General features: G+C 44.7%; 1 protein-coding gene across 1 annotated transcript in view; it reads right to left on the minus strand.

Moving 5' to 3' along the window:
* Window positions 1-6,134, minus strand: part of ZNF687 (zinc finger protein 687) — a 35,527-nt gene extending 29,393 nt beyond the window's left edge. The window contains exon 1 of the mRNA XM_033924643.1: window positions 5,896-6,134. The gene's annotated coding sequence lies outside the window, so the exon portion shown is untranslated. The remainder of the gene's footprint in view (window positions 1-5,895) is intronic.
* Window positions 6,135-8,971: the final 2,837 nt, after the last annotated feature.

Raw genomic sequence — 8,971 nt, forward strand, 5'->3', positions numbered from 1 at the left:
TGTTATTAGCAGTTAATCCAGGAATACGAGGACTTTGCTGGCTTGCAATTAAATCTGGGGAAATCAGAAGCACTACTTGTAGCACTCCTGAGACGGGAGACGGGAATGGGGCGCACCTTTCCCCCTTCGGTGAGCAGATTGCTTCTTTTGATATCTGGGTATTGAAGATCTATGTCAACATTAAACATCTGTGGGAGTCACTAAAAAACAATTGGAGGCTTGGGCGTCCCTCCCTTTGTCACTGATGGGGTAGGAATCACTTATATAAAATGATCATCTTTCCTAAGTGGTTGTCCATGCTGCAAGTGCTCAGAGACATTTCCAATTTAAAGCTAGAGATGTCTCTAATTTAAATAAGTTGATAAGAAAATTTAGTTTGGCCAGCAAGAAATCAAAAATACAACTATTTTTATTATTTGGAACGTGGGCAATGGGTTGGCTGGGGCAGACCGCACCCCCCCCCCCCCCCCAGTGTTTTCAGACACATCAGTGCCTGAAGCGTAGTTTGGAAAGTGACACTTTTTTGCATGCTTTTAGGACCTGCCCAGACATCCAATCTTTTTAAGAGGGCATGTGCAGGTATGAGGCAGGTATTGGGGCAACCACTGACTTTTTCCCCTGACACTTTAATGCTGGGTTTACCGGGTTCTTATGGGATTAAGGGGAAGGGACCAAAAATCTGGGTACAGAAGCAGAGTCTGCTAGGGCAGAAAGCTATTCTGCAGGTCTGGACAACCACACAGCCGCCTTCGTATCGGAGGTGAAGGGTGAGGCCTGGGATGCCAGGGAACATCGGGAAGAAGTAGGAAAGCAGTGGACAAAACAGAAAAGGACCTATTGTAAGGGCAACAAACCATTTTATAAGAAAAAGGAAGAGGAAAAGTAATAGCTGAGAAGACAGAGGTTAGCTTTCATAAACTACAAAAGATTGCAGCAAGAGGAAAACAGACAAAAATATCTCGAAATGTTAAAACCTAAGTGGTTTACAATATAATAAAATATAAGAGGGAAGGGAACAAACACAGACAATAAACAAATACAAAACCTGCAAATACTTCCAAAAACATGAGGAAAAAATATGGATCTGGGGCATAGGAAAGAGGAAAAGGGATAAAAACATAAGGTGTGGGATAAAAAAATAAGGTCTCACTATTGTCCATAGTCCAACAGTACGGGCCTGTACTGTTGGACTATGGACAAAATGCCTGAGGAAAATAATATGCCTTTGAGCCTTAAATTTCAAAAAATGAACTTTCTGGACAAAGGCAATAAGGTAAAGAATTCCAGAGTGATTTCCTCTGAACATCAAGGAATAATTGTCTAAATTAGTGTTCTTCAACCGCTGGTCCGTGGACCGGTGCCGGTCTGCAGAAATTTTCTGCCGGTCCACAGGGCCAGCACATCCATCGTGCAAAAGACAGTGTTCTTCAGCCGCCGTTCCATGGTGCGATTAATGCAGCTTCTTCAGGCCGGCTCCCTGAGTGCTGCAGTGCACAAAGCCGAGGGAAAAGGCTCCTACGCGCGTCCTGCACTTGAACCGGAAGTCGCAACGTCAGAGGGAAGGCTTCCAGATGAGGAGCGGGACACTGCCCACGGCTTTGTGCACTGCAGCACTGAGCGAAAATAACACCAGGGGGCAGGCCAGAAGGCAAGGCACAGCATGGAGGGAAAGAGACAACAACGGTAGGGGGAATGCTTTTATTTTTTTATTTAGTGATTGATTTACATCTGCTGTCTGTTCAGGAAGAAATGCATTTGTTTCTTTTCCTCTGGGGTTGTACTTGCAGAGTCTTGCATCTTAGGGTTTGTTTGTGAATATTACTGCTTTTAGTTTTTGGTCCTGCATTTGCATGGGGTTATCTGTTTTCTGGTAGGAATGAATGTTGAAAAGCATACAGTGTGCTTTGTGTATTTTAATTTGGTGGTTAACCATTATGTGTTGTTAATAGGATTATATTGTGTGTGTTTGTGTGTGTGTGTGTATATATTTGAAAAATGAATGGAAAAAATGGTGTTACAATTAGTACCATTATGAAGGCAGGTTCTGGGGCGGTGATTGGGTGGAGATGGGCACCACTTAGCCCAGGGGTGTCAAAGTCCCTCCTCGAGGGCCGCAATCCAGTCGTGTTTTCAGGATTTTCCCAATGAATGTGCATGAGATCTATTAGCATACAATGAAAGCAGTGCATGCAAATAGATCTCATGCATATTCATTGGGGAAATCCTGAAAATCCGACTGGATTGCGGCCCTCGAGGAGGGACATTGACACCCCTGCCTTAAATGAATAGGAAAGGAATTCCATGTTTGGGGGGCTGGGACAGAAAAGATGAATTGCCACTGTGGGAACAATTAATAAATGTTGGTCGTTTGACCTAAGTAATCTTGTTGGAGTGTGGGGAATCAATAATCTATGAATGAAGGTGGGAGTTTTATAAGGAAGAGATTTGAGAGTTGGCAAACTTAATTTATATGTTATGCGGTGATAACTGGAAGGAGGGTGTCACATGGTCGAATTTCTTAGCTTTCATTATGAGTTTAATTGAAGCGTTTTGGATAATCTGTAAATGTCTGGTTTCTTTTTGGGCTATTCCCTTAAATAGAGCATTACAATAATCGATTTTTGAGATTACCAGTGAGTGAATTAATGTGTTAAGTGACTTGGGACATAAGAATTTCGAAACTGTTCCACCATACTATGAATTCTAAATTAGACAAATTCTTCCAGCAGTGCAAGATGTTTTGGATAGCTAGAAACGGAAGACTATTAAGCAAGGGAGCGTTGGGCTCCGTTAGAGATTGTGTGAGACCTGGTTGTCCTAGCACAGGGGTAGGCAATTTCGGTCCTCGAGAGCCGGAGCCAGGTCAGGTTTTCAGGATCTCCACCATGAATATGTATGAGATGGATTTGCATGCACTGCCTCCTTGAGATGCAAATCTATCTCATGCATATTTATTGTGGAGATCCTGAAAACCTGACCTGGCTCCGGCTCTCGAGGACCGGAATTGCCTACCCCTGCCCTAGCACAATCATTCTGAAATTTAACGGTTCATGGATCTTCAGTCTGCCAGTAGTATATCGTATCAATAGTATATGAGCTGACTTTGCATTCAACACAAACCCGTCTATGAAGTGTGGTCAATGTATTTTATTTTATTTTTATTAAGGTAGGAAAATGATTTATTTTCAATTTAGTGATCAAAATGTGTCAGTTTTGAGAATTTATATCTGCTGTCTATATTTGTCTATTTTTCTTTTTTTTTTTAGTTCAAAATGTATTTTAAGTTGCTCAGAAATGTGAAACTCAACAAGGAGGGAATACACCCCCCTAGAGTGGAAACAGAGTTTACCTCCCAGTCATTGCAACTGTTTCAATAGAGATCACACTTCAAGCCAGGATACAAAATAGTAAAAAATATATTACAGTCCTTCAAATAATTCAAAATATTGATTTTCCTTCTTTCTTCTTATACTTGTCTTATACTTGTCAAAACATCACTCAAACATGAGTAATAAAGTCATAACTTAGCTCAATGAGGGGTTTGGGGTCCCGACGCGGCCCCGTTTCGTGTCCTTCGTTTGTGTTGAATGCGAAGTCAGCTCATATACTATTGATCAAAGCACTTTCTGACTTCTTCTAGTTTTCACTAGTAGCATCCCCGCTATTTCAAAAAGTAGTATATCGTAAGCAGAGAGCATTGAAAAATCATGTAGGTGGTGTACCCACTGATTTCTCACAGGACCAACAGGCCTTCCCTCCTGATTTTTTTAAAGTTTGACTGGTATGGGGGAGGGGGGTCCCCGTCAGGGGTGGTGTGTCCCTCACAACTTTTTTTAAAATGTGCACAGATGTGCATATAACACATGCACAACATCCCTGGCCATTAAAACAAACAAACAAACCCTACTCTTCTTGCCCCAAACAGCTGAGCTGCAGGAGGCTACTTCAGGGCTTCCTCTGTTGTCCAGCTGGTTGGGGCTTCCCCTGTCAGCTCTGCACAAGTGTCAGGTGCTTTTCCCAATGACTGATCAGATGGGATTAAGACGCACCTCCATGAAACTCATTTGCATGCGAAATCACCATTTTCAGATCGAACCATTTACTAGCAACCCACAGGACTTTAATGGCGATTATAGAGCATCTGGCCCTCAGTATTTCTACAGCCATCTGGCTCTGATCTACAAAGGATTCCAGCTTTCTCCATGGTTCTATGTGGTGATTCCTACTTATACTGTAAATACTAAATACATTGATAAGAACTGCCAGCTTTGTGTCCCCTCCATTGCTTTCAGCCTGTATACAATGTCTCAGGTTACACATGTTATGTGAGGTCAGGAAAGACAGATGCCCCCAGGACATAATTCTCTCAGCTATCCCTTCCCTCCCACCTCAGCAAGGTCCAATAAACAGCTCTCTACAGCTTCCTCAGCCACACCCCAAGATACCTGTCCACAGACACTTAATCCCTTTCCACACCCCAAATATTCATGCACAAGGTCCCAGATGCCTAATCCCACCCCTCCCCCTATATCCTAACACAGGATCCCCAGCTGTCTAATCCTGCCCACTCCAATTATATCCCTTACACAGGGGTCTCAGGGATCTAATCCTACCACTCCCCCATATCCCACCCCCTATATTTGTACACGGGGTCCTAGATGCCTTTTCCCACATCCCTCCGCCCCCATAATCACTATATTGGACCCCAAATGCTTAATCGCACCTCTCCTCCTATATCCCTACATGAGGATCCCAGCTGCCTAATCCCACCCCTCCATCTATATCCCTACATGGGGTCCTAGATGCCTATTCCCACCTTCACCCCCAGAATCATGAAATGGAGTCCCAAGTGCCTAATTTTACCTCTGCCCCTAAATAAGAGTCTCAGGTAACTAGTTTCACTCCTTAGATCCCCACATAGGGTTCCCAGGCTCCTAAATCCTTCTTTCCCCTTATATCCATACAAAGGAGTCTCAGATGTCTAATCCCACCCCTCCCCCTATATCCATACACAGGGGATCCAAGCTCCTATTCCCACCTCTCCCCCTATATCCATGCAAAGGGGTCCTATTCCCACCCCTCCCCCTTATATCCATGCAAAGGGGTCCTATTCCCACCTCTCCCCCTATATCCATGCAAAGGGGTCCTATTCCCACCCCTCCCCCATATCCATGCAAAGGGGTCCTATTCCCACCCCTCCCCCTATATCCATGCAAAGGGGTCCTGTTCCCACCCCTCCCCCTATATCCATGCAAAGGGGTCCTATTCCCACCCCTCCCCCCTATATCCATGCAAAGGGGTCCTATTCCCACCCCTTCCCCCTATATCCATGCAAAGGGGTCCTATTCCCACCCCTCCCCCCTATATCCATGCAAAGGGGTCCTATTCCCACCTCTCCCCCTATGTCCATGCAAAGGGATCCTATTCCCCCCCCTCCCCCCCATATCCATGCAAAAGGGTCCCAGGCTCCCATTCCCACCCCTCCCCCTATATCCATGCAAAGGGGTCCTATTCCCACCCCTCCCCCCTATATCCATGCAAAGGGGACCTATTCCCACCCCTCCCCCTTATATCCATGCAAAGGGGTCCTATTCCCACCCTTCCCCCTATATCCCCAAGTGGGGTTCTCAGGCACCCATTCCCTCCCCCTCCCCATGTAGGTTTCCCAGGCTCCCAACCCCACCCCCTCTATCCCTACATTGGAGTCCCAGGCTCCCAATCCTATTTCCACCCCTCCCTCTGCATCTGTACACATTGGTCCCTAGTGTCTAATCCCACCCCTCCCCCTCTATCCATACACAGGGTTCCCAGGCGTCTAATCCCTCCCCCTCCCCCCTACATCCGTACACAGGGTCTCAGCCCCTCCCCCACCCCGGCCCCCGTTGCCCCGGTTACCTGCGGCTTCCACTCCCGCCGCGGTTTCCAGCTCACGTGCCCCGCGCGGCTTCCCGGGGGGGGGGGCTGGACTCCGTCGCTCTCGCGATAGCACCGAATTTTCCTCTCTCCTCTCCTATTTCCCGACCACCCCCATATCGACGAACCCTCCGCTTCCCTCTCGCCAACAGCCGCCGCCAAGGCCCCGCCTCGCTCCTTCCCGTCGCGCCATTGGCCGAGTCGCGCGTCAGCCGGCGCCCCGCCCCGCCTCTTCCTGTGCTCCTTCGTCTTCTCATTGGCTGCGGGAGCAGTTAATCACGACGAAGTCATAGCGCCCAGGCACTTCACGTTCCGGAACTGACGTCTAGACGTGCTCCGCCTCAGTGTTAGGGCTGCCTCCTGATTGGTTATTTGTTCGTCTGTTGATATTAACAGCTGCTGCGGCACATACGTCTTTAAAATAAACGTCACGTCACCTCCAGCCAGTACTGCATAGTGATTGGCTCAGTTCTGAAATCCCTGCCTCGCTCGTGTTCTGATAGGTAGAATAGTTGCTATCTTGGCACCGCCCACATTTAATATAGCTAACTTTATTGATTTAAACAATTTACAGTAGTTATTGTTTTTAAAATGTTTTATTTAAAAAATGTATTTAACAACCATACAATCGTGTTTATACCAAATAAGCTTGCATTTTTATTAACACTGGCCATTCTGATTTTTTTAATCAATATTAGAAATATTCAGTAAAATTTATTACAAACAACAATTTTGTTACAATGTACCATACCATACCCTACTGTTACTTATTATTACCCACAATTTTCAGCAAGGATAGTAACATACATAGTAGATGATGGCAGATAAAGACCTGAATGGTCCATCCAATCTGCCCAATATGATGCCGCAGTATGTTAGAGGGCATTGTATAGCTTCACAAGAATAGAGATTTGAGAAGAATACAGGAAATAGTTAGTGGTTTACAATTAATTTCACACTAGTATCTTCAAACTTTTTTTTAAACACAGCTACATTAACTGCTTTTACCACATCCTCCAGCAAAAAGTTCCAGGGACCTTGAAAGCTTCAGTGTCTATTCATTGCAGTTTACAATAAGATCCCTAACAACACTACAGATACAATAAGATTAAAGTCATGCTTGAAAGTCTTGGCAATTAAAAAGGAAGAGAGATGTTTTTTCAACATTTCCCTGAAATGGGAGTAGAAAGGGAGTTGACGTACATGTTCCAAACTTTGGGACCTTAAAATGCAAAGGTAGACTTGAAGAGCTTTTTCCAATGTACATGCTGGGGCGAAAGTCGCTCACACCAACCATTCACTGAAATATATGTTCTATTTTTTCAGCGCTAGGGTAGTTGAAGCAGAGGGTAGGTGTGCCCTGCACATGTGGGCATTAGTGCAGGCTGACCGATTAGTGCAGGATTAGCGTGAGAGCCCTTCCCCCTTACAAAATAGGAGGTGATAAGGGTCCTTGCACTAATGGATACACACTATGGCCCTCTTTTACTAAGCCGTAGTAGAGGTTTCTATCACAGCCTGGGGCGCTATATGCTCCAATGCTCATAGGAATTCAATGAGTTTCAGAGCATTTACTGCTCCAAACGGTGGTAGAAAACTCTACTGAAGTTTAATAAAAAAAGGGGGGGGGGAGTTTGAAATTTGCAACTGGCCCTTAATAGGAAAAAAAACAAACCACAAGATATGGTGATTTTAGAGCCATGCAAAAAAAACAAAAAAAACCAGTGGCCTCAGCACAGTCCACTTTTTAATTTGACTTTGTAAAAGGGCCCCAAAGAGTGATATTACCCTAAAATTCAAGCTTATTAGAATTAAATACAAAGTTCTATTCAAGATATTTCTGGGGGACTGATTCTCCTATCACCTCTTAACTTCAACCTATGCCCTCTCATTGCAGAGTTTTCTTTCAAATGAAAGAGACTCGATTCATGCGCCTTTACACTATGTAGGTATTTAAACGTCTCTCTAGAAACAATACTAACAATAACAATCTTAAATAAATTACTGCAGCAAAAAAATTGTTGCAAAACTGTTAAAAGTAAAGTGGAGATAAAAGCCTCAACTAATGGCTGCTTCAGGGAATTCCCATCTATTCCGTCCACGGAATAGGAGGGAATTCCCTGAAGCAGCCATTCGTTGGTGAAACAAGTGCCTTGTTGGATCTGGTCATCTGTTCCTTGTCTTCACTTCAATGCCAAAAATGTGACTGCAGTAAGATCGTTGCGTCTTTGGATCGCGATCCTGGCTTACATCAACAGCTGTGAAGATAAGTGTTACCTTCCTGAAGGTTCTTTTTCCTGTTCCCTGTGCACAGTGGTGAAATATTTTCCTATTTTGAAAGATTTCATTTAGAGAAGTAGTGGAGGTTTTTGCCTATGATACAGAATAAGAACGGCTAAAAAAACTCATTGGGTTGCCGTCTGCATATAAAATTAGTTGAGGCTTTTTTTCTCCACTTTACTTAAATGGTTTTTCAAAGGATAGTTCCATCACTTGGCTTATAACATTTTTGCAACAATTTTTTTGCTGCAGTAATTTATTTAAACGTCTCTATCATATCTCCCCTCTCCCGCCTTTCCTCCAAAGTATACGATAGAGATGTTTAAATACCTACGTGGCATAAATGCGCAAGAAAGGAAGCTCTGGAACAAGAGGGCAAAGGATGAAGTTAAACAGTGATAAGAACATAAGAAGTTGCCTCCGCTGAGTCAGACCAGAGGTCCATCCTGCCCAGCGGTCCGCTCCCGCGGTGGCCCATCAGGCCTAATTGCCTGAACAGTGTCCATGACTAATTTTGTAACTGCCTCTAATCCTCTAATTCTATCCCTATTACCTACCTCTACTCCTATCTGTACCCCTCAATCCCTTTGTCCTCCAGGTACCTGTCCAGACCCTCTTTGAAGCCCTGTAGTGTGCTTCTGCTTATCATATCCTCCGGTAGCGCGTTCCATGTATCCACCACCCTCTGAGTGAAAAAGAACTTCCTGGCGTTTGTTCTAAACCTTTCCCCTTTCAATTTCCCCCTTGTGCTTGTGGTTCCCCGTGATAGGCTCAGGAG

Source organism: Geotrypetes seraphini, chromosome 16 (assembly GCF_902459505.1).
Source record: "Geotrypetes seraphini chromosome 16, aGeoSer1.1, whole genome shotgun sequence".
Taxonomy (NCBI): domain Eukaryota; kingdom Metazoa; phylum Chordata; class Amphibia; order Gymnophiona; family Dermophiidae; genus Geotrypetes; species Geotrypetes seraphini.